The sequence below is a fragment of the Vulpes vulpes genome, chromosome 6 (genome assembly GCF_048418805.1).
Source record: "Vulpes vulpes isolate BD-2025 chromosome 6, VulVul3, whole genome shotgun sequence".
Taxonomy (NCBI): domain Eukaryota; kingdom Metazoa; phylum Chordata; class Mammalia; order Carnivora; family Canidae; genus Vulpes; species Vulpes vulpes.
In genome coordinates, this window is record NC_132785.1 from 100,608,377 (window position 1) to 100,620,516 (window position 12,140).

At 44.4% G+C, this 12,140-nt stretch overlaps 1 long non-coding RNA gene across 1 annotated transcript in view; it reads left to right on the forward strand.

Annotated features, from left to right (window-relative positions):
- The window catches only part of LOC140599229 (uncharacterized), a 44,029-nt gene extending 43,197 nt beyond the window's left edge, over nucleotides 1-832 (forward strand). The window contains exon 2 of the long non-coding RNA XR_012001914.1: nucleotides 356-832. This is a non-coding gene — a long non-coding RNA (uncharacterized lncRNA). The remainder of the gene's footprint in view (nucleotides 1-355) is intronic.
- The last annotated feature ends 11,308 nt before the right edge of the window (nucleotides 833-12,140 follow it).

Genomic DNA, 12,140 nt, shown 5'->3' on the forward strand with positions numbered 1-12,140 from the left:
TAAATGTATTCAAATAGCTTCCTGAGCTGGGGAACTGTCTACATCTGAACCCTAAGTTCAACCAGCCAAGTGCCCTGCTGTAGTTACCATCTCTGATTTTACTTCATATCAATCTAAATCATGAAATCAACCATGACAAAGCTGGTCATGCCCCAAACACAGTGTCATTGTAAGGCATCAATGCCCCTCATGGGTGGAGGCTCAGTGTCTCCCTGAGGCCATGCCTCTGTGCCCAGGGAAATGTTGACACAGATTTTTTCAGTGTGTCTTTAAGGGCTATAGCTCAGTATGGTCCCTTGGGAAGGGAAATGCCTTCTTCTTGAATTTCAAATTAATATTCCTCCTCACCTTCTAGGGGTCCTCCTCTGGGACAACCCATCAAGTCTTGGTTCAAGTGAAGCTGGCCTCGCTCTGCCAACACTGCCTGAAATGTTGTGATCCCAGAACTGACTCTGGTCAAGTTTGATGATGAGCTGCATCACATTAAGTACTGAATTATTCAGGAAGCTTCTCTACTCCCTCGCAGAGGAAACCGAGGAGACCATTGGAAACCATTGAAAGGAAGCAGAGATAATTTGGGAAGCTACGTTTAGTTTCCTTAAGGCTCCCCCTTTGCAGGCTCTCTGGAGATGGCTGCAATTAAGCTCCCTGCCCTGCCCCCACCCCAGCATGAAGGACTCAGTGGGCAGCTGTGGTTTTATGAGTTTTTCTTGTGCGAACCTCATTAAACTTCAGATTCCTCAGGGTAAAAAGCAAATGGGGAATGAGAGTTGCCTGCCTGGGAGATGCTGAGGTTAAACACTGAGCAATAAAGCCATTCACTGATTTCAAACTTCTCTTTGTTGTTTCTTTGGCTTTCCCTCGAGACTTCTGTATGCCCAAAGTTGAGCAGTAGAATGTGGGGGCATGGGGCTGTGGGGAAGCAGTTTATGAGTAGGTGGTGTATGTGTGGGTGTGTGTGTGGGTGTGTGTGTGTGTGAGAGAGAGAGAGAGAGATAGAGAGATAGAGAAGGTCAAGGAAGGTCATACAGGGTGAGAGAAGTTTGCAGGTCTTGGCTTCTCTTTATTACAAACCCAGGAGCATTTGAAGCTTGTCACAAGGAGCCATTGGTCCACAGAACTGCCCCTTAAGTCCTCCAGCATCTCTCTGCAGCGGGCTTTCAACATTTGCCTCTGGGTAACAGGTCAGAGGGAGCAGACCAGCACTGCTACACTGTGGTCTGCAAGTCAGGCTGACTCCCGCCAACATCATCAGCTTTGCACGATGAGGGCTGAAGTATCTAATGCTGGATCTGAAGCTGCTTCCCAGTGTCTAAGGCAGTGAGTCATGGAGATATCAAGAGTCACGCCTGCGAAGGGGTGTGGCAAGAAATTTCCTATAACACAATGAAATTCGTTGATGGTTTACTTTAAAAAAAAAAAAAAGTAAAATGTTCTTCATATTATCCCTAGAATGTTGTCCCTGACATTCTCCCACATTTCGATATGCTTTTCTGTGTCCCAGTGAGTTATAACCACCATCCTAGGTATACAATGGCTTCGAGCATCATTCTTTGGGTAATGAGGGTTGCTGATCTGAGGCAGACATTTCACCATTTCCCATGGAGGAGACCAGAAAGGAGAAGCAACAACAGTAACAGCAGATGCAACCAGACAAACAAAGCTGAACCGGTCTGTGGGGTTCTAGCTCTTACAGCAATCCCCCACTGGTAGAGGCCGTGCGACAGGAAGGGCTTAGGGCTGTGTCTGGGCTCTTTAGGCGCCTTCTGCTATGGTGAAGGTGGTGGTCACCATCGTGTATTTGGCAGGCACAGACTCTCAGACAGGCTTTCATAACCAACTCCATTTCCACTTTCCCTAGGCCGTTTCCTGCGACTCGTCCATGTCCATTGCTCTTCCACCAGCCTAGGAGGAAGAATCACCTTGCAGTTTTGTCCTCTTTCTGCACTGTGGCAAGTCTGACAAGTGCCTCCCAGGCCACTGGGCAAGTCCTTGTTATTTCTCCACTGTACCTCCCTCCTTCCTCCTATGGGAATGTGGTATTACTTTTGTTGTGATTAAACCTTGGAAACAGGTGTATTTTCTATTGAATTAAAAAAAATCCTGAAGGAATCTGAGCGGTGACACTGGTGACAGTCATATACCAAAGCTTAGAAAAGCCATTTTGGTTTTTATTTATATCACACACAAATTATATGTTCATATTTTAGCTCCAGACTTTCTTTGCTAAATGCCCAGAGAGAGAAGTAGGACAACGGGTGATGGATTGCTTCAAATACTCAAGAACCTCTGAGTCTATCACTAGATAAAAAGCAAATGGAGGATCCTTGACAGGTTAAAATCAAGTATTTGGGGTTTCTCCACTGGAGCAAATGAATTTCCACTTTAATATCTTTCTTAGAATTCCCCCTGCTACTCTATACTGTGATCCTTTCAACTACTGAGCTTATTTCTGGTGTGTGTCATGAGTTTTAAATCTGACAATGGCTTTTAATTAAATTCTTGTTTATCATTCAGTTAATGGGCTAAGACTAATGATGAAAGGAAAAACAGGCTTTCAACAATTTTCTCACCCATCATATGATACTTGAGAAAAATAATAAAGTGATTTACTCAAGGGTGAGTTGGTATAAATGCCATTTCCCCTATTTGTTCTCTTATATGATTTCTGGAATGATTTGGGACAGGCACTCTGCTTGGGTACATCAAGAAATTACTATAAATCTGTCCAGAGGAGCTCAGAGACATCCAACATCTCCCTCAAGCCAGGAGCTGCTGCTAGGTCTGGGCACAGAGCCATGTGCAGTGTGATCCTTGAAATTTTAAATGACAAATCTTCAGGGTCACCTTTCTTCCTTTTCTCTTTTTCAAGTATTTACATTGGGAACTTTAAGCACATTCCTATTAAATGCACACCAGTTGGTCTGATTTCCCCCGGCCTCATTTCCTTTGTGTCTGTCTTCTCCACCCCTCCACCTCAAATTTCTAAATAGTGAGCAGGGTTTGAAAGTTAGGAGTCCTGAGTGCTCCTCTCTGCAGTGAAATATATGACCTTGGGATAGTTGCTCAATCACTTCGTACCTCATTTTTTCCACCTAAAGAGCAAGGATGATCACACTATTCTCTGAGCTATCAGAATGAAATATTGTGAGGATCAGTTATGGAAGTGAAGGTTTAAAATGAAAACCAAAGGAGAAACCAGGAGCCTCTGACTATCAAAGGATATACTTAGACGAACTTCCCCGAGGATGCCTATGGTCGTTATCATGGGGTATTGAGAAAAGTCAATGACTTCAGGCTTTGTAGTGGGAACACACATAGAAGCCGAGTTTGCAAGTTGACCATCATGGCCATAAAAATGCTTCTAAGTCTCCTTGTTTAATCCAAGCCAGCAATCTCAAATTTCCTCCTTTGGTCTTGTAGGAGGAAGGTTAGAGATAAGATTTTGATGCACCCTGCAAGTAGTCCATTTGCCTGCATTGGAAAGGAGGATCCAGTCTGAGCATTTTGAAGCCCCCAGATTCAGAAGTCCTAAGTGAGTGGTCCTAGAGATTCCATAGATAAAATTCAAACGTTCTGCGGATGGGGAAAAAAATGACATCTTTGTTTTCACTAAACTTTTTCTGAAATTAAGTATTTTCTTCAATTATAAATGTGAGCAATAAACCATAATAGTATTGGCAGTACCTGTGTCTTTGTTACTATCAAAAATTAAAGATATTTCCATATGATATTGCTATTGTTGCTTGTACCTTAAAATATAATTTACACTGATCACTGCTTTGAAATTGCAAACATTATTAGATCAGCTGTTAGCACTGGATGAGTTAATAAAGAAGCACTTGTATAACACTATATGACAAATTTGATTAAAAATATTTTTTCTACTTCAGTATAATTGGATTTCCTTGAAACTCTATGTATTTGACTTTGTGTATTTAAAAACATTATTCTGTGAAGGGGTCAGTATTATTTTGTTAAGGTTAAGACTGCCTGCCCCAGAGTCTGCCTGAGGCCTAGAGCCTGGAGACAGCAGCTTTGAGCAAGGGGCAGAGCCCAGGCCTCCCTCCTGAATTATAGTCAGAAAGCCTAGGGCTGAGCCCTGGGGTCACCTCTGTCTAGTTGTGGGTCACTTAGCTTCTCAGAGCTTCCATTTCCTCCCCATAAAAAGGAAGTAATCATAACTCCACATATGTTTTATGGGGAGAGCAAATGAAATAATAAGTATCATGATGCTTTGTAAACTATGAAGTGCTGTACAAATGTTAGGTATTAATATTCGGTGGTGCCAGACATTTCTTTTACTTAGCATTTCCACTTCTTTTACTTTGCATCAAATCAGTGATGAAGGGGAAATGAAAGAAAATAATCAGGGGGCCAGATGTTTTGTGTGCAAGACACTGGAGAAGAAAAGTACACGTGTGGCTTGAATTATGGAACATTTACGCGTGTGGTTAAGAATATAGTGGAATCAGACAGATCTGGGTAAAAAAAATCCCTGCTCTGCCACATACTAGCTGAGTGTCTTTGGAAAACTATTCAAACTCTCTGAGTCTCAGTTTTCTCATTTGAAAAATGGGGATAATAGTTATTTACCAGGGTTACTGTACAGATGAAATAAATGTTTTCCTGCCTGTGCCAGCATGTAGGGTCCAGGATTTGTGTTTGCATGCTTTTGCAGACACTGTTTCTTAACAAGATAGGGCACATGAGACAAATAGCGAGGAGCACAAGAAGGGTCTATAGCATTTCCTCATGAATTACAACTCCAGAAGTTTGTTTTCCACAATGTGTTTTAGATGAGTCTTACCGTGGAAATTTGCAGTGACCTTCCTTCTGGCGGGCTGCAGGGGGCAGAGAGCTCCCTCTGTGCCACAGGCATCCTCACAACACTCTAATCCATGCTCCTGTCCAGGGTGTGGTTATTTAATTTTGAATTAAAATTAAGCAAAATTAAAAATTCTGTTCCTTAGTTGCACTAGTCACATTTCAAGTGTTGAGAAGTCATGCATGGCTAGTGGCTGCCACTGAATTGTTAGAACACTGCCATCATTGTGCAGACTCTGTTGGACTGTGCTGCAACTGGGAGTGAAGGACTGAGTCTTCCCTAACAACATAGCCTACACTAGGTACGGTAATGTGCATAAAACATGGCAACAAACAGCCTGGTGTATCCCCTCCCAACCTCTTACTCCCTCCCCATCTGTATCTTAGCAGGCTTCAGATGTAGGGGTGGATGGAAAGCATCCAACTAAAGACTTGTTTGTGTGGGGCATCGAGTGTCTCCAGTGCCCACCACACAGTGCCTCTGGGTCTCACCATGATCCAGAAGGGATGGTCTGTGTAAGAAAAAGGAACATTCTTTCTGTCTACCTCTGTTCTTCCTCTACTACCCTCTCTACCACATTTCTTGTAAAGTCTCTGTTTATTCTGGCAAGGAGCCTGGAGGCCTTATCCTCTGTGATCTACACCTACCTCCAAATTTACCTAATTAGAAATTAAATTGGTTAAGGAGTGTAGCTCCAGTGGTGATGCCACTGCAGCTTTTTCTTTGTCTATATCACAAAAGAGGGGAGCCTTGTACCCACTTCCTTTGATATGGTAATAAAACTAATCTTATTTGCAGGAGCTCATCCAACCAGCATGGCAGTCACAAAAGCAGCAGCCATGATGTCATGGATTTCTCAGCGAAGTTAAGCATTCATACTGCCTCGGTTTCTCTTAAAAAAAAAAAAGTTTATTTATTTGACAGACAGAGAGACCATGAGTAGGGGGGAGGAGCCAGGGGAGAGGGAGAAGGCTCCCTCATGGAGCTGGAAGCCTGATGTGGGACCCTGAGATCATAACCTGAGCCAAAGGCAGTCACTTAACTGACCAAGCCACCCAGGCACCCTCAGTTTCTCCTTTAAGCATGGGGATGTCATTTCTCATCACTCACCACCTTCCAAGTATCCTGGGGTGCGGGGGAACATAAAAAGGAAGTGGTTTATAAAATCACTCTTACCAACTAAGAAGCTATTTACTGGGGCAGCCCGGGTGGCTCAGCGGTTTACCGCCGCCTTCAGCCCATGACCTGATCCTGGAGACCCAGGATCAAGTCCCATGTCAGTCTCCCTGCATGGAGCCTGCTTCTCCCTCTGACTGTGTCTCTGCCTCTGTGTGTGTGTGTGTGTGTGTGTGTGTGTGTGTGTGTCTCATGGATAAATAAATAAAATCTTAAAAAAAAAAAAAGAAGAAGCTATTTACCATCTCTTTCAAGATTCTTTCTACCTGCCTTTCTTAGCTCAACATATTCTTGGAAGGAATAACCTTCTCTCTGAGTAGCTTGTCTATTTTCCAAAACCAATGAACTAACTTCTATTTACCAAGAGAGTGTCTTTATGGATTTAAGATATGGGTCACTGGAAAGGAGGGGGAAATGAATACCTAGGAAAATTTGTCACTGTCACCTCAAAAAGATGCTTTAGTTAAGGTAATACTAGCTGTTATAAAAGACAAACCCCCAAATAGCAGTGGTTTAACACCATGGACACTTATTCCTCCCTCACGTAAAGTTCCACCTCATGTTGCATTAGAGGTTTTCCATGGTGAGTTTTGCAGACACCAAAGCACTCTACCTGTTGGATCTTCTAAAACCAGCTGGTGGTTCAGGCAGCAAAAGCAGATACTGAGCAGAAGCCTGATGTAGGCCAGGCTGGATGCAGCACATAGCACTTGATTTGCTGAATGTACAATTTGCAGTCTCATCTACCACATGAGGACCTTGAACTGACCATGACCATGGCTGCCTAGGACTCACAGTTTTCCTCTTTTGTCAATACCAGGGATGGAAGGGCTCCTTGAGGCACCGCCAACCTCAGTGTCTCTTGCTTATAGAGAGCAGAGCTCCAGATCTTGGCTGGGTGGGGTTGGTCCAGGATGGTTGGTGTAGCTCCCACCTCCACCAGCGATTCCCCACCCAAGAGGCTGTCAAGGAGACCTCATCCTTGGCCTAGCATAGAGACCACCTCCCAGATTTCCATTTCTCTGGAAATGGACTAACCCTTGGGCCATGTGAGCTTAAAGAGACATCTGTCCTCAGAGAGCTATGACAATTCCCCCTGAAGACTGATGAGTGACATCTTTGCCCTAGAAGTATCTTCCATAAGAGTGAGGGCATCGGATGTCAGTTAGCTCTTGGCTCTTAGAGACAACTCCTCAAAGACTGTCCTCCCGATAGAACCTCAGCAGCAGATGTTTCAGATCAGACAAGTTTCCCCTCCCCCTTGGGTTCTCTCCAACAGTCTCTCCACACAAGCTGGTGTCAGCTCAGGGAAGGCAAACTACTTTTAATCTGAGGGCAAGTAAAAACACAATTAAGGAGGTATGTCTGTTTCCCTCAAAGCATACTGTTCTCTGTTCACTGTGCATTTTTTTAAGCATCTGTAAAGACAAAAGACATGCATTTGTCAATACAGAGACAGCTGCTCATTTGTTTGTGGAGTTTGCAATTAAATACCCAGCCTCTGTTGCCCAGTGTGATCTATTTTAGAGGGCAGGAGAGAAAAGAAGAATTTTAACTCAAAGCTTGGAGCAGAGAGAGAAGGAAAACCTTGAACAGGCCCCGAATTCTCTTTGAATAGAAATGTTGGCTTGAAAGACTTAGGCTCTAAATTGTCCCCAGGGTGGGGCTGCCTTTGTGCTTGATGTTATCTTAGTGCCTTCACATTCCCCTGCAAAAGCCAACAGAACAAGATGGATGAGCTTTTCCAGTTGCCTAAATATTTAAAGCCATAAGCGAGCTCCTGCCTTTCCTGCAGGCTTTGGTTTAACTCCTCCTCTGCTGCTGGGCCAACTGTGGTATAGACCAGTCCCAGTGAAATGGCAGAGCTTGGTCACCAGAATGCAGGGGACCTGTCTGCCCACCTCCCTCTCCTGGAGGGCCAGAAGCTCTTTAGTATGCCTACTTAGCTTCCAATTCAGAGAAGGTCGCTCTGTTCCCAAGAAGGCACTCAGTCATAATAGATATGGTTAGAATGATAGCCCAGAGGCTGTGGGTTAGGAAAACACATTTATTAGGGAAGGCTGGAGACCGCAATAATTAAGTGACTCAAACGAACACGAGTTAATGCAATCTCAATCGGATTGTGCGTGCTCCACCACTTCCCTCCATCTCTCCAATGCAGCAGCCCAGGATGGAGAAAGCATGGACAAGAAAAGGGGGAGCTCTGGAAGGTGGGGTCTCCCCCCAGGCCTTCCTGGAAAGTTAGTCTTGAAAGTTAGCCTTCCTTCCAGGAAGGACCTGGATCTGCTGTGTTCTGTCCCCAGACTCAGCTGGCAGCATTTTGTATAACTTTGGATAGGCCTTTCTCTACTTCAGCGTCAAGGCTTGCCAGATCCAGAATCCTTATTCCTGGTATATTTTGAAGAGCACAAAGAGATCTTAAAAAAGTATTTAAGGGGACACCTGGGTGGCTCAGTTGTTGAGTGTCTGCCTTCGGCTCAGGGCATGATCCTGGGATCTGGGATCGAGTCCTATATAAGGCTCCCCACGGGGAGCCTGCTTCTCCCTCTGCCTATGTCTCTGCCTCTCTCTCTGTGTCTCTCATGAATAAAGTGATAAAATCTTTTTTAAAAAGTATTTAAGAAAAAATAGCACTAAAGATGACTGCAATGATACAGTTGTATCATCCATTCATTCTTTTTATTTATTTTTAATTTTTATTTATTTATTTGAGAGAGACAGAGAGACAGAGAGAAAGAAGCAGACTCCCTGCTAAGCAGGAAGCCCCATGCAGGGCTCGATCCCAGGACCCCAGGACCCCTGAGATGAAGGCAGATACTTAACCAACTGAGCCACTTAAGCACCCCAGTTCTTTTTATTTTTAAAACTATTTTGGGGGCTCCTGGGTGGCTCAGTCATTTAAGCATCTGCCTTCAGCTGGCTCAGGTCATGATCCCAGGGTCCTGGAATGGAGCCCTGCTCACCAGGCAGCCTGCTTCTCCTTCTGCCTCTACCCCTCCCCATCCCCGCTTATGCTCTTTCTAATAAATAAATAAAATCTTAAAAAAAAACATTTTGGAATATAGCTGACACACAATGTTACATTACTTTCAGGTGTACAGCACAGTGATTAGACAAGTGTATATGTAAGCTGTGCTCACCACAAGTGTAGCTACCATCTGTCACCATACCTTGTTATTACAATATCATTGATTATTTTCCCTATGCTGTGCCTTTTATTCTCCTGACTTACTCATTCCGTAACTGGACGCCTGTATCCACTACTTCCTTTTATCGATTTTGCCCATCTTGCCAATTCCCTCTGCTCTGGCAATCATCAGTTTATATTCTGTATTTACAGCTCTTATTCTACTTTTGTTTGTTTCTTCATTTGTTTTGGTTTTTAGATTCCATATAGGAGTGAAATTTCATGATGTCTATCTTCCTCTGTCTGACTTATTTCAGCTAGCATTATATTCTCTAGCTCTATCCATGTCAAAAATGACAAAATGTCATCCTTTTTTATGGCTGAGTAATATCCACTGTGTGTGTGTGTGTGTGCATTTATTTATTTAATCCATTCATCAGTTAATGGATACTTGGGCTGTTTCCAAAATTTGGCTAATATGGATAATGCTGCAATAAACTTAGAGGTTCATATAGCTTTTCAAATTAGTGTTTTTGTTTTCTTTGGGTAAATACCCAGTAGTTGAATATTGGATCATTTGATATTTCTATTTTTAATTTTTTGAGGAGCCTCCATACTCTGTTTCACCCATTCATTCTTTTAACAGAAATGTATTTACTGCTACCCATGTGTCAGGCATGCTGACTATGGCTGTGAGTGACAATAATGATGAGGATGCTGACACCATCAACAACAACTAACTCTTGTGCTTACTATGTTCCAGGCACTGCTCCAAGTGCATCTCTTCCATTAAACCATTCCTCTAACTCATTTCTACACAAGACAGGCCAATGAGGCACAGACCCTGCCAAGAGAGAGCATGTAGTAAGTGAGGCAAGACCTCTGCCTGGGGAGATCCAGGGGCTGAGGGCACATGGGGGGCATCGTCAGCCCACGAGACTAGAAAAGGCTTCTGGAAGGAGAGTTGGCCAGGCCCATCACCAGCTGTGGCTGAGACAGGAGGAAAAGTGGTCTGGAGCAGGGGACCATGCTTTGAGGGGACTGCAAGGTCAAGAGTTCTGCTGGCTGGATTTGGGGGTCTTGGTAAGAGATGTCAGGGGAGAGGAGAGGGTAAGAAACACCTCTTTAAAGAGGCAACAAGTGCTGTCCCCCCAAGACTAGAAGGGTGCATAGGAGCTGGCCATGCAGTGGGGTACAGCATGGCTAAGGTCCTAGAGGGTCTAAGGAGACGATAGACATTAGGCTGCTCAGGCACAGGCACCTGTGTATGGGTTGGGGGACACACAGGTGTCTGAAGGGGTGGGTGGGGACAAGGTGTCTCAGCTGTATTCGGGAGGTCTTATTTAACAAGTGACATGTAATTGTGAGGGTACAGTCAGATTTCCCACTGAGGAAGAGCATGCTGGCAGTAGTATGGAATGTAAATAAAAGAAAGCAAGGGGTAGGGGGAGGCAGGGAGACCCCTAGGGTGAGCCATGGTGGTGAGTGATGAGGGCTGTGGCAAGGTCATGGAGGTAAGTAGGGATAGATTTAAGAGATAGCCAGGAAGTAGGATGGGAGAGAGGATAAGACCCAGGATGATTCCTGGGAGCCCCACATTTGTACAGAGTGGCGAGAGCAGTGGGGCTGAGGATGGAAGCCTGGCAAGTGTTTCTGCCACAGCTCAGATCCACTCTGACCTCCACCCCCACCCGGAGTCACAGTGAAAGGCTTCTCCACAAGGGGACTGGCTGCTGGTTTAAGTGTCTGCATAACTCTACATCCATCCCTAACTCTATAGGGGCCACTTGTGAATGCAAACTACGTGGCAAGGACCGAGTAGTCACACAGAGGGCTTCTGCAGGAACCCAGTGGGCCTGGCTCAGCACTGGGGAGTAATGCATTTGCTTCTAGATCTTTTCTGACATCAAGTCTCATCAGTCTGCAGGCTTTTCTTTCTCCTATGAGAGATTTTAAATCTGGGGTGAGCTTCCTTCAGGATCTATGAAGGGGCTTCAGGGGGTCCAGGGTCATTCTGGAATTCCACATAGAGCATTATGCGCATGTGAAGTTTTTCTGGGAAGAATGCACTTAGCTACCAGATTATCCAAGGGATTTATGATCCCAAAAGCTTACGACTCATTGGTTTGGGCTTTGATTTCAAGGTTAAATTTTTTCTGGCCAATTTTCCCTCTCATTATCCCCATCAGCTTCCAGTGCTAATGTCCTTGGACAGAATTTGCCTTGTTCTCTTCACAGTATTGCCAGGAATTCAAAGTAAGAACTTGCGTATTAAAGCTTGTCCCCATCTTGCCCTGAAAAGCCTCCATTACTCTGCATTAAACATCTCAAAATAGTCCCCTCCACATATTTATATTTTATGGTAGGAAAAAAAATCGTTATCTGAGGTCCCTGTTCCTGGGAGTCCCCATCACTTTTGAAGAGGGAGCAAGCTTGCTCCATACTTGCCTGATTGTTGGATACTTATTATATGTCAGGCTCTGTGCTAAGCACTTTACTGGGATTATCTTGTTTAAAGCTCTTAACTGTGCTGTGAGACAGACACTAGACTTACCTCAATTTTGAAAAGAGGAAATTGAGGCATGGAATGATAGCCAAGTGGGAATTGGCAGACCTGGGAGTCACACTCAAGCAGTAGAATTCCAGAAGCTTCATCTTCTCCCACTAAAGCCATTTCCCCTCCTCTGTTTCCTGCTCCACCTGAGGAGGTCACTTTTCTGACTGGCTTGCTAGTTTAGACTCAATCCGGAGTCAAATTCTAACCCTTCTTACTGAAGGGTTCCTTACTGTTCCTTTTGGAACAGTGGACAAGAGCACTTCTCTAGAGGAAGTGGTAGCTTTTTTTTTTTCGTTCTTTTTTTTAAAAATATTTATTTATTTTAAAGAGAGAGAGAGGGATCCCTGGGTGGCGCAGCGGTTTGGCGCTTGTCTTTGGCCCAGGGCGCGATCCTGGAGACCCGGGATCGAATCCCACATCAGGCTACCGGTGCATGGAGCCTGCTTCTCCCT